This window comes from Vanacampus margaritifer, chromosome 10 (assembly GCF_051991255.1).
Source record: "Vanacampus margaritifer isolate UIUO_Vmar chromosome 10, RoL_Vmar_1.0, whole genome shotgun sequence".
In the NCBI taxonomy this organism is placed as follows: Eukaryota; Metazoa; Chordata; class Actinopteri; order Syngnathiformes; family Syngnathidae; genus Vanacampus; species Vanacampus margaritifer.
The window spans coordinates 12827786-12842037 of record NC_135441.1 but is presented as its reverse complement, the minus strand read 5'-3'; positions in this window follow the sequence as shown (position 1 = coordinate 12842037).

Here is a 14252-nt window from a genome sequence, read left to right as displayed (position 1 = left end):
AGTCAAACGCCCACTTAATTGGAAATTGGGATTCCGCTGAGCTCTACTTAGTTGCGCGCTGGCAAAGGAGATATCTGTAAATAGCAGCTGGGCATCTTTTTTTATTTATAGGACCCCGTGTCTACACCCTTCACCTGTACTCACCCCCGACCAACAATAAAATGTCTTACCGCCATCCCCCCGGCAGCGGGCCACTCCTATCCTGATGCTCAGCAGATCCTTTGCATCACATAGGGGCGGGGCGGGGAGGGGGGAGGGGGGGTTAATAGTGAGTTATCTGTTTGTGTGCACAAGTGCACCACTTTTAAACCTCGAGACATGACACCGATGAGGCCAGTTGTCCCCTCATCCACAGGGGGTGCATGTACCCCCGCCCTTCCTCCTCAAGTGCTCCCTGACAGACATGTTGGCGGTCTCAGCGGGTAGGATATTAACCGAATTGATGCTGACTGTCTCATGCAGTCGTTAATAATGTTGTCACCCCTCCATCTGACATGCTGGAATCGTCTCGGTTGCCAAATGCTATTCTGGGATCGTCGTATGATAACACGCATGCACAAGTATGACTGGAGATTATGCGGCGGTGGCTTTATATATGGGACATATCCACTTTAGCTAGGCTATATATGCAAGGAGTAGGCAGATGTAGACTAACTATTGATGGATAGAAGATTTAACAATTTATTGGCATCCACTTATAAAGAAGTAGGCTTGGTATAGCAACACTGGGCCTGGCCTGGGCAGTTTATTTATATATTGATATCAACAGTGTAGGCTGTTTGAGCATGGACACCAGCAGATGGGGAAACAGAGTTCCCTCGATACTTCACGGTTTAGTTGTTGCAGCTTCACTCGATCACGGGGCTTTCATGTGAGATCATAAATTTACTTTTTGCAGGGTTACCTTGCTATTTTCTTCCTTCTAAGACAGACCAGTAAAAAAATATGCAGATTTTTTTGGGGAGGGGAAATTTGTTTTACAAGAAACAAAACCATATTAGAACATTAGAGCTCATCAGCCCTAAAATCGCCGTTCTCTCATCGTGAGTGCATTTGGAAATACGCTCCGAGCGCAATCAATAGCTTAGATGCTTTTTAATTACACAAGGATTTTTGCTATTTGCAGGCTGTCCGGGTCCCTAATCACCCGCAAATAGCAGGGGCACATTGTATAGAATATATATTGTGGTGATATTTATTTTTATTTTGTCTTCATGAGCATACTCGGTATTGGAGTAATCCGAAGTAATCAAGTTGCATTACTTTAATATTATGGAACTTGGATTACGTTACTAACTACATTTTTTTTTAGCAGGTAAAGAAATACATTTTAAAAGTAACCCTCCCAACCCTGTTTATGAAGCTTGTTAAACATGTAAAGTTGTTTAAAAAACAGCATCAATGCAGCTCAACATTTTGTTTATTGATGCTACGTTTCCTGCGTAAAAAGCAGGGAGGAGGGGGGCACTATTGAGAAAACCACAAACTACTGCAAAATCCTCTCTAATACCTTTAAGTCATTAACTTATTTTGAGGAAATTTACTTGGCGGAGGATCATGGAATGCATCTCCAGTGAAAAGTGAGGGAACACTATTCATCAGAAAATTTTATTTTGATGGGGTGTTTAATATGTAAATGGGTGTGGCAATTGTATGATAAATCCACTGTATATATATATATATATATATATATATATATATATATATATATATATATATATATATATATATATATATATAAAATATTTGTGAAATTGGCCCAGTATTTACTTTGTATTGGTCAATACCAGGTCTCACAGTACTGCACACTACTACACTGTAGAGGTCTAGACAACACAAATTATTAACCTCATGTCAAGCTTGGCTGCTTCCTTAGGGCTGGTAACTGCTCCCTGGCAGATTTTTTTGAGGACAGTTTTAACAAACAAACAAAAAAAAAAGGATGTAAACATCAACTTCTGGATTGTTGGAACAATTGTCTTTGAACGATCAAAAATACCTAAACATATTCAGGAACCTAATCAAAAGTGCATTCTTTAAGTGGAAGTACAATTCCAAATTGGACCGTCATTCTCGTTGGAAAAATACCAACGACAGTCATGTCCACACACCCACGCACACACACTTGGACCCACATGTCCTCGACACCAGCTGGTCACTGTCCAGATGTCCAGAGTACGAGGCCTCTGGCCCCTGTCTTCACCCGCCGCCAAGACCCGAGTCTCTGCCAGTGGTTGGCTGCCGCTGCCCAAGCGCTCTATTTATGACTATTTATAAACTCAACGTGTCAACATGCATCAGAAGAAGTGCTGATCCACCCCTCGATATTTGTTGCCATGGTGATCAAATGCGTCCTGTCAGGACTGTCCTTTTGTCTAAAAAAGAGACATTTTCATTTTCTTTTATGGCCAACTAATATGTTTGCAGTCCAAACACTCGGAGAGCTGGCAGGTAAAAATTGAGTCTTAAAGAATCCCAGCTTGTAAGACGACATCACTCTGCTAAGCGAGTACACACTCTATGCTAATTTATTTAACAGTTAATTAAGTGGTAGAGTCGGAGTTCGGCGCAATGCTTTCACTACATCATCGACATACACACAGCTGCTAAATTCTGTCTCAAGGTTTCGGGTGTGTGTGTGTGTATGTGGGTGTGAGTGGGGGGGAGTTAATTATTAATCTAAGTTATTAATGGAGATATAATGCTGCAACAAGGCACTCAATTTGGTCCGAAATGCTACTGCGCGAGTACTGACTAGAACTTGGAGAGATTGTCTTCACTGTTGGACCAGCTAGCGAGCAGAGAAATCTTGTCACATGACGTCTCCGATCCCCACCTATCGATCCGGCAGACATTTGTTGGGTCGAACAATTTTGTGGCAAACAGTCGTCGGCCAACGAGACAACGCAAGTTAATTTGATTGATTGATTTGTTCATTAATTCCGGATTTTCATGAACCGCTTCATGGATGCAAAAATAGCGCGAACAAAGATGTGAAACGAAGTATTCATTTGCCTCACATTGTGTGCCACTCACGGGTCCATGGGAACGGACAAATATGTATCTGGAATTGTAAAGATAAATCGAAAAGATTTCCAACCGACCAAGTCTACCAAAGTGTGATCTGACCATTTTGATTAACTCATTCACTGCCATTGACGGCTATAGACGTGAGAAATTCATTTGAACTATTTCTATTAGTATTTTTGTTTCACTTTTGCTAACAAGAGTATGAAAACCTAGACTTTTTTTTCATGTAAATTTAGAACAGATATAACATTTGTGATTAATCGTTAATTAACTAGTGAATTATTTTTTAAAAAAGGGGCAAATTAATTTTTTAAATCTTAATTAATCGCATTACTTCAATAGTTGACTCACGATTAACCAGAAATTTTATATCTGTTATAAATTTACAATAATTTTTTTTCTAGGTTTTCATAAAAAATTAAATAAAATGGAAAAAAATGTTAAACTAATAGAAATAGTTCGCATTAATTTTTTGACGTCTATAGTCGTCAATGGCAGTGAATGAGTTAAGGTTAGTGTCATTGGAAGATGGTATAAATGCTTTTACCCTAATGCGATCGTGATATATGTGAGCTGCTAGCCATGGCTAGCTCTGGCTGAAAATAGATCTGGTGGTCAAGATGTTCGATTTTGAGTTCTCTCCAAATACTCTCCTTAAGGTATTACTTACCTCTTACTTTCCTTTCCCAGGAGCTCAAAAATTTAAATTGTTGTTAAAGTGTACAAAAATAAGTGATAAATCAACAATATTGTTGTTGTTTTTGTTGTAACATGCTAGCGCTAGTAGCTAACGCGGTCGGGGAGCTAGCTAACTTGGTTTAAAAATAACCCGAGATTCTTAACCTCAAATTCACAAATGATAAATGCACATAGCAACCAATAAAAGTTGAAAGTACAGAAGATGCAAAAATGTCCGTGTTTTGGGAGCCATCTTACCTCAGAACATACGTTGCCATGTAGTCAGGTTCGGGCAGTAACATACACACTAACGGCTACTCTATCTGGTGGAATAGTGGAACATGGACATGAAAAATAGCGCTAATCCCCCTTCATTAATTTGAGTACACGTGTTCTGTTTGGGCCCGGTAAGAAGGAAGAACCTGCGGGGGTGGCGGCTTCGTTAAATAAGCAACCCCCCCCTCCTCATCGACATCAACTCCCCCAAAGCTTTGTGTGTCATTTATCTCTGAGCCTGCCTCACCAGATAAGTTTTTTGGGTTTGGGGTGACCTAGTTTAGGAATTGAAATATAAAAGCTGTTACATTTACGTCAGGTGATAGATAGAGCACAGTTTCAGCTGAGGTCAAAAGAAAAAAAAAATCGATGATCTTTCTGTAAGCGCTTAGACAGGGATCAGTTTGCTGTTATTTAAGGTTTTGGGATAGAGGAAAATCTGGAAATGTCCAAACTGATCCCAAATTGCAGACTTCCTGTGTCTTTTCAAGCCTGGCGCATTTTTTATGTGGCCCGACACATGATAAACAAATTTCAGGCTAATGCTAAATGAAACAGTTTCCAACCTTGTGACGTGGACTTATTAGAGTTTTAAGACAAGTTGTTAGACTTCACAAAAAACAAATATTTTAGTTATATATATATAAGTTATTGTTGCTCATCTGTCTAGTAAACATGGGTCAAATTTGTAGACAAAATATCCAAAATAACCCGGAAATGACTGCTTGAAACCCAAAATGGCAGACCTGCCATGTCTTTCCAGACATTGCGTTTTGACGCTTTTGCGCATCTCCTCATCAAGTCCCTCCCTGACCACCAGTGCACTTGCATGGCCTTGTCAAGTATTACCATAATTTAGATAGCACCCCTAACTGTCTGGTTTCATGGTCTTCCGTCCTTGGAGAAGGGGAAAAAAGAGGCTGGAAATGCAGTCAGCCTGTGAGCCCCAACCGTCATCGAACCAAAATTTATGTGCGCATCTCTACTTAGGCCCAAAGCATACTCATACTTTTTACAATCAAATTTATTTTATTTTGTACTTTTTATTCATATAGTGACTTAAAATATATATATATATTACCAGTTCGGTGATTGTTTTCCAAAGTAAAAACACATGTTTGCAAATGTCTTATTTTGATTAAAGACAGAATATAATCAGACTTTTTTTTAAATGAAGAACTACAGAAATCAGTAAACAATTACTAGATCCAAACGATTACTCGATTATTAAAATAATTGTTGATTAATTTGATAATCGATTACTTGTTGATCAGTCGATTACTTTTGACAGCTCAATTTTCAATGTGCAAAAAACGTGAGGGTTTGTCACCTAAATTTATGTAGGCATGGACATAAATATCTTAATCATAGTCTGAAATTATTAGAACAAACTTGCAATATTTTGCTTTATATTACGTAACGTCAGAAGCTTGTGATACCAATACGTGCTATTGGTACTCTCCCTTCCCTACAAGTAATAGAAAGAAACTTTTATTTTTATTTTTTTTAATCATATTGACTGGCTGTTGATGACCAATTTTTAGGTAAAAGCCCCCCACTTTGCCCCTAAATGTGAGAGACTTGAGAGGTCTGTATCCATGATTAACTAATTCAGGATCCCAACATTATTCTATTCTTCATTCGGTTTGCTATTTGTAACTATTAAACTGAAAGATGTTTTTTTTAGTTACGTATAATTGATGCTGATAATAAACTAATGGCATAAGTGCCCTAGCTCCAAGGGTACCAAAGAATAGAAGGCCTACATATGGCCTAGAACATAGGTGTCAAACTCCGGTCCTCAAGGGCACTTTAAAAAAGGCAACTAAAGTACTAAAATTATTAGAGATCTTAAATTTAGCACTGATGCAAAATACATTTCTGTGCAATGTTTCACAGCAAACAAAACAAAAACAGTGCAAATGTAGGTATACAGTTATAAAAAATATTAAATGATTAAAATATATTTTATTGTATAATTAATTTATTCTTAACTATTTCTAATATAAAAAAAAGAAAGAAAAGAAAATACAATTTAGATCATAGGTGTCAAACTCTGGTCCTGGAGGGCCGAAGTTTCCCTTCTCCAACACAGCTGATATATGATCAGCTCATCAGCAAGCTCTGCATAAGCCTGATAACGATCCTGCTGATTGGAATCAGCTTGTGTTGGAGGGGAAACCTCCAAAACCTGCTGGACTGCGGCCCTCGAGGACCGAAGTTTGACACCCATGGCCTAGAATTTGGTGCCCTCATGATCGACGGATTTAGCAGATTTCAAACTATAAGGGGGGCGCCATGTTGGCTAAAGACCAAACAATGGCTTGCCATTCTTGAGCACAAAGGTTAATGTGATCCTGCCGCATGTCCCACACTGGTAACTATTCACAAACGCCAGTAATCCGAGTCGCAGGCGCTTATAAAACCCGAGTATGGTCTGTGTTTGCATAGCCGTATTGATCGGCGAGGCTATGTAATCCTCCACTGTGACAACGGTTAGCGAGATTAGGGTGCTTGGGCCGCCGAGTCGCCCCTTTTAGGCGGGTAATGGGCAAAAAAAAGCATGTTAATTGCCCTTGACTGTTGAAAGTAAATTAATTATTGATCGCTCTCCCGACTCTTCTTCTGTACTTACATAGCCTTACAAATCCTTTTTATCTCCAGCTCTGAGCGAGAACATTTCCTCGTTTCCTCGTCATTATGCAGGCCGGCGTGCGAGGGCCACGAGCCAAACCCTTCTCTGCTTACAAATTTCATTTTTCTTTACATTCTCTCCTTTCAAACGTTTGCCTCATGTTCTTGCCCCGCATGCATTCTACATGCGTGTGTTCCGGGGCGCCCCCGTACCCTTACAAATAAACAATAGAGCGCATGAATAAAAAGCGAGGTCTGTCGTGAATTAATGACGCCGGATGTGTGCGGTCATGGCAGCGCTGCACAGACAACAGCATCATTATTTTGCCCATTGATTTCCTGGTCCTCCCGCAGCTTGAGGAGTGGGTTGAGAAAACAGTCTTGTGTTTGAAATGGGATTTTAAAGTCCGACATCTTGCAGCAAGATGGCATTAATGCTTGAAAATGAGCTGCGTGTCCATGTGCCTGCGTGTATCTCATCCGATATCGCATTCACTGTCACCCTGCATTACGTTGTTACATTGCGGGCCCGTCAAATCGCATCTCCGGGTAGAGCCGCAGAAGTATTGCGAAGGTTTGAGTCGTGACGCTCACATGGACAGCAATGCCAATACCTAATATAGTGGAAAAGTGGAAATAAACCTAAAATGGATGCTTCCAACTAAAATGTGGATTTGCAGGCATTTCCTTTTCTTTTCAAGCAATTGTTTTTTGTGGCTGTACTCATGATGGCGAGTCATCAAATTTCACCATCACACATGCAATAATGAAAACCCTTTTGTGTGTGTGTGTGTGTGTGTGTGGGGGGGGGGGGGGGTCATGAAGAACATGAACATCATTGAAGTACCTTGAAATGATCAAAAGACTTGAGGCTGGCTGGCTATGTTAAACCCAAAATGGCAGATTGCACGTGTGTTTCCAGGCATGCCTCCTTGAGAATGTTTTTTTCTTCTTTCTTTGTTGTTGTGGGTCTGCTCAAGATCGACAATTCTTACTGATTTCATGTTGCATATTGAAACTGTTATCTTGGGCTGAATTTTCAAAATACCCAATACAACTGTTGATACTAATAACGTGATCCGTTCCACGTTGGAACCTCAGATTTGCTTATTTCATAATTCATGGCGACTGCTCATGGTTCGCCATCATGTTTCGCATTCGCACATGTACGAAAATTTTTTTTTTTTCACAGATTCACAATTAAGCACCACCCTCTTGTCATGTAGCTCAGATTTGGTAGCCATTAGTGATGGGTGAAATTGCATTGGAACACTTGAATTCAATATGATAACTATTCATTTCTTATTTCATTTTTTTTATACCAATATTGATACTTTGTGTGATTCCTTATCTACCCCAATAAAGCACATGGCAATAACTGAGCATTTAAAAATAAATAAAATAATATAAATACATGTTTTTATGTACATGTTTTGCTCATAACATATTAGTAATAACAAATTGCATAACTTATTTTTATTATGAACGATACGGAAGAGTAAACCTCTGAAGGTACACGTGAACTTTACTTGAACTTTAGCCTAGCCATCATTACAAACATTCAAAACAATGAAAATGAGAGACCAGCCAATAATGAATACACAAATAAATATTCAACATAAATATGAATGACATGAAATATAAATGAATTCAATAATATGATATTTTGCTTTGTCTACCTTTGATGAGCATGATTATTCATCAAAACAAATGTCCTGACAGAAAAGTAAATGATAATAATTAATTTACAAATTGGATAATTATAAATTAAACTGTAAAAAAACATTATGTGAATTTTAAATTTTTGTGATTCTACTAATGGTCAATTTGCCAACCAAAAATCATGTTGCTAAGTGAAACAGTCTCTTGGAGAATTTTTTTTTGTTTGGGTGGATTTTAAAAGAGTATAATCTCTCAGGCCTTCCTGGGTTACTTATGGAGACATGAATATATGATATGAATCATGGTTTGCTATGTATTGTCTGTGATCGTCCAACATTATACTACATGTTGCGTTTTTACAGATGAAGGGCCTGTGTGTCATTTGTTCCTCACTTTTTCCATTACAACACACATGAATCATGCAGCAGCCACTGTGTTTGTTGCAGTTATTCATTTTTCATGGCGGCTTTATCTTGGAAAAGTCATCTCTAGTCCAGGACCACCTCAACGGGTCGCCATTGCTTCGGAGGATGAAGTGCCACCGCTGGCATTTATTTCTTTATTTGTACCTCTCCCTCCTTTCCCGACTTGCAGTAATTCATAAATTGTGAATGTGCTACTGATGGACTTTCTTGTTTTCCTCTGATGACATTTCCATACATGGATGTCGGTTTGGGAAATGTCATTTTCACTCAGCGGCATGACCCACCGTGCTCCATATGATAATGTAAGTGGCTCCAAATAGTGGAGGGAATAAACAGATTTATTTATACATTCCCGCTGTTTTGCATATCCTCTCTGCCCCGAGCCCACACGCTTTATTTCAGTCCAAATGCTGTTGAGTCAGCCACTTCCTGTATGGCTGCCCCAGATAAGTAGCTTGAAGCTCAATGACCAAAATATCACATGCTTTGGAAAAACAAAAAAAGGAATTCAGGCTTAACTAAAACACGGACCACTGTCCAATATACAAGGTAGGCTAAAAGTCAAGGGTGGGGGTTTATATAATAAATATAAATTTGTGGAAGAATGAAGCAAGTTATAGGGTTCCAAACTAGGATTTCAAGATAAGTGTTACATGGAAGGTTGAAGATTTCAAAGTCAGGTTTCAAGTAAGAAATAAGCTTTCAGTGAAGGGTTTCTTGTCAGAGATTGGGTTTTAAATCAGGTTTCAATCTAGGGTTAGACTTTTAAACAAGGGTTAGGGGTCCAAACAAAGGTATGCGAGTCCAAACAAGGGTTTTAGGGCAAGTATTAGGGTTGTAGGGTTTCAAAACCAGGTTTCCAAATAAGGTTGGGGTTTCCAGCCAGGGTGTTAGTTTCAAGCAATGTTTTTCAGCCTGGGTTAGGGTTTGTAGCCAAGGTTTCAAGGCAGGGTTAAGGTTTAAATCCTGGGTTAGGGTTGTAAACAGGATTTCAAGGCAAGTGTGTGTTATGATTATCTTCCAAACAAGCGTTTCAAGGCAAACAAACAACAAATGAAAGCCCATTCTATGCCTAACCCAAAATACTGGGTCAGCTACAGAGACACACAGCCATGAAAAAAGGAAACATTGGCTACCAATTTTTTTTTAAAATTGTATATAATGAACACTGACTCAGACCGACTCTTTTGGACTTTTACTGGACGAACTGACTCTGACTATTGTAACTGACCGAGTTTTATTAACTGATTTGTTGTCTTGCGTCGTGACTGACTGGCTGGCTGGCTGGCTGGCTGACTTACAGACTCTCCATGACTGACACTGATTACCTGATTTGACTTACAAATTGAATCTGAATGACTAGCTAACTGGCTCATGACTGACTGACTCCGACTCACTCTTATTGAATCTTAGTTTGACTGACTCAAACTGACTGATTGACTTCTTCTGACTGACTGACTGACTCTAATTGCTTGACTCTGACTATGATTGATGGGGGGCTGACTGACTACTAACTGATGCCAAATGACTGACTCACAACTGACTAAGTCTTACTGACTGACTCTTACTGAATGACTGAGTCTTAGTGACTGACTGTCTTTGCTTGGGTTAGGGGTTAGGGTTGAAAGTGACTGACTATGATTTACTCTTACGTAGTCCGTCTGACTGACCCAGACTGACAGACTCTAATTGATTGACTTCAATTGACTTGGATTATGATTGACGAGCTGAAATTCTTACTAAGTTTGAATGACTGACTGACACTGACTACCTAACTCTGACTTACCAAATGACTCTGAATGACTGACTCATGACTGACTCTGAGTCACTCTGACTGACTGACCTAGACGGACTGACAGACTGATTGAAACTGATGATGGCCTCACTGACTGATTGGCTTTGATTGTTTGATTGCTGATTGACTGCTGATTGACTGAATCATTACTAACCGACTCAAACTCACTTTTACCGCCTCTTACTTTGACTATGATTGGCAGCCTTACACTGAACGATTAACTCTGACTGAGTCCTACGACCTGATTCTGATTGACTGACTTTCACTGACTTGAAATAAATGACTCGGACTGAGTCAGGTTTATTCACCCAGACTGTATCTGACAGAGTTAACCTTAACTCAACTACAGCAATCAAAATAGCACCTCCTTTATGTTTTTTCATTGCATGGCAGAATCAAAAAAGTGTTTTTTGGCCAGCAGTGAACAGTGTTTGTATTGCACCCATTGGAAGAAGCAAACCCCCAAATAACGCCATTAATCCTGACAACATATTCCAGAAAAGGTCCCAACAAAATGGATTGCCAAAATCTATAACGCTTTAGAGCAGAACCAGTGCAAGTCCATCTAATAGTTGAAGCACACACACACACACACACACACGTGCACACTCACACACCCACACCCTCATCTGTTTTTTTTTGTTTTTTGTTTGTCTTTATCAGAGACACACAGCAACCCAAGTATAGAAGGTGGGACAGGGTGCTTCGAGGGTCATCCCAAATCCCCCCTCAGGGCAGTGGACTTAAGAAAAAAAGAAGTACCGGTCATGTTTCTGCAGTGTATGTTCGAACGGCAGCACACCTATAGGAGTGTGCTTATGTGCATTTACGCGTGTGTGTGCAAGCCCTCTGGCTGTGCTCTGCTAATGTCCTGTCTGCCTCTAGGGGGCGCTTATCAACAGGGTCTCACTTCACATTGCGGTGCCAGGTGAGGATGGCAGCCTCATTTAGCTGTGCTTTTGTTTCTTTTATTTCGATTCCTTTAAGCCACAGGAAAAAAAAAAGGAGGCATCAAGCCCTTTTTCTTCTTCTTCACCACATCTCAAGATTAATAATGCAGCAGCAGAAGCTCCTCTCTTCCTCTCCCATCCTCCAATACTCAACCAGAGCCACCTTATTATATCTCGGCCAGATAGTGCTCAGCCAGCACGAGCTAATTTTAGACGACGACACCGCTGAGTGCTTACGATAAGCAGCGCACAATGAGCGAGGTGGCTGGGGGGGGTGGCGGTTGGTGGGGCGGCGGTGGTAGCCAACGTTATTTTTCTCTTTCTCTTTCGTGCTGCAAAAGCCTCTTCAGGTGCAAATCGGCGTAAACACGGGGCCTCCTTCGCATATGGCTTGACCGCACCGGCAACATCGGGCGTGGTGATGCAAACTCGCTACTGCTGGCATGTTGAATACATGCCATAAATACACTCACTAAACATTTTAAGGTACAAGTTATCTAATAAATAAATATATCAATATATATAAATAAAATAAATACATACATACCTGGACGTTTGTTACTTCCTTCATCGCCAGCTTTCAACATCTAAAAAAAGCCGACACTGTACTGATTTAGAGAGAGAGACTTTTGGTAAGACTTTTAGACTGACTTACTTAAGAAAGGATCTACTCTCTCTCTCTGACTTGACTAAATAAGGACTTACAGACCAATTGACTTACAGACCGAATTACCTACCGATTGACTTGCTTAATTATGGATTTAAAGTACTAAATTACAGACTGACCTTCTTATTTACTTAAACTGATTTACGGACAGAATGACTCACTTAAGGCCGGACTCACTTATTTAAGTAAATTGACTTACTTACGGACCAACTTTACTTACAGACTGACTGAAACATTTAACTTATACATGGACTGACCTGCTTACTTACTTATACACTAACTGGCTTAGTTTCTTAGTAACATAGTTAGCTACCCCCATTTTTTTTTTTTTTTAGGAACGTGCAACAGCAATGATCTTTTTAGGAAAATGGTAGCTTGTCATCTTTTTAGGAAAGTGAAATAAAAATACAGTAGATTGTCTTCTTTACAGGAAAGCGTACACCAATAATTTCTTGTCTTTTTAGGAAATGCAATTTCAATCATATATCGTCTTTTTTAGGAAAAGTGCAACATCCAGAGTTTGCCTTTTTTTAAATTAATTGAATCTCAGCCGTTTTCATTGGAGCAACCCTTTCAATACCAACCGTTTTATTACATTTTGACTGGTCTTGCAAGGCCCCAGAATTTTGTATTCTATTGCTATATAAACATTGAACCTACCGAAAGAAAGACTACACTCTCTTCTTTCAGCAGATAAAAGTTCTTTAGTTATCAGCGTTAGAATATTGCTAAATTTTGTCCAAATTCCAATTCCTGACAACAACAACAAAAAAATGTAGGAAAAAGCTTTTTGTGAAACAAAAATTTCAAGCGCAACTTGGACTTTAATACTACTACTATTTTCTTTTTGTGACAGCTCAAACATCTACATAATGTTTTCCAGCTATAAAACAACATTCCAAAAAGGGCTTTTGATAGCAAAATAACAGTATTTTGCACATAAACAAAACAAAATCTGCCGCAGCATCCAATGGTCCATGGGTCAATGTGACCGGCGAAACAACCCCGTGGATTATCGCTCAACGGCTGCTCGTTGCGTTTGCTCGACGATCGAAGCGTCATTCCTTGACATGCAGCAACTAGTCTTGCTTTGATGAGCCGATGAGGATGCTTTTTTATTTTTTTTAGCCAAATAGCAATCCTCCAGGGTTAACTGTTTTGTAACTGCCCATCGCTTATTTTCTACTTCTTGTCCACTGCCTCCGTGCTAATACGCCACGCTAGTGACAGATGCTCTCAGTCCCAACCTATACTTCCTCCTTTTTCTTTTTCTGCAAGGAGATCCTTGCGTGATACTGGCTGATCTTATACTTGCTGCCACCTGCTGGCTGTTTAACATTGCAGTCAAGCCTAATCCTTCAGTGAGAAGCTGCGTCAAAACCTCCTGTACACTAAGTTTATGTTGTATTAATACGTCGTATGCACGCAGTGACTATGACTATATACTATGACTATATATATATATATATATATATATATATATATATATATATATATATCCTACTGTGCTCTGACTCCCTGTTTAAGGCACACAAAAACCTCCATGCAGTTACTTACAAATAGATGGTATATATATAATAGTTATTTTATTAAAAGTTGAGATGTCTCCTGTTTGAAACATCAAAGATCTCCCTTGAAAGGAATGAAAACATCCTACCCTTCACACCCCCACCCCCGCCCCCCGCAATTAACTGCAAAAGGTTTGGTCGATAGCAGTGAGGGACATGACTGTTTAGCATTCTGCTGCGACTGTTTATTAAACAGCATTCATTATTAATTTCCCAGCCTGGGAACATATTGACCCTGGTATTGGTCTGACATAGTCGTGTTAATTTTGAGCCCATGGTAAAACAGCTTTAATTACCCCGTGGCATTGTTTGTCAACTCCAAAAAGACGCCACCAAATCTTTGTTACTTCCTAATTTGTTGACCGCTGACATGGAGAATGATAATTGCAATTTATAGTGCCTAATTGAAGACAGCAGTGCATCTTTGGTGCAATTGATGGCAGCCATATACTTCTTGGAACACTCTTTAATTGCTTGTATACCAATTGTTAGGTCTTTGGAGTACCTGTCCACCAATCAAATTAAACACCCAATTGAATCTTTAGTAAGCCGTTGTGTGAGGGAGCC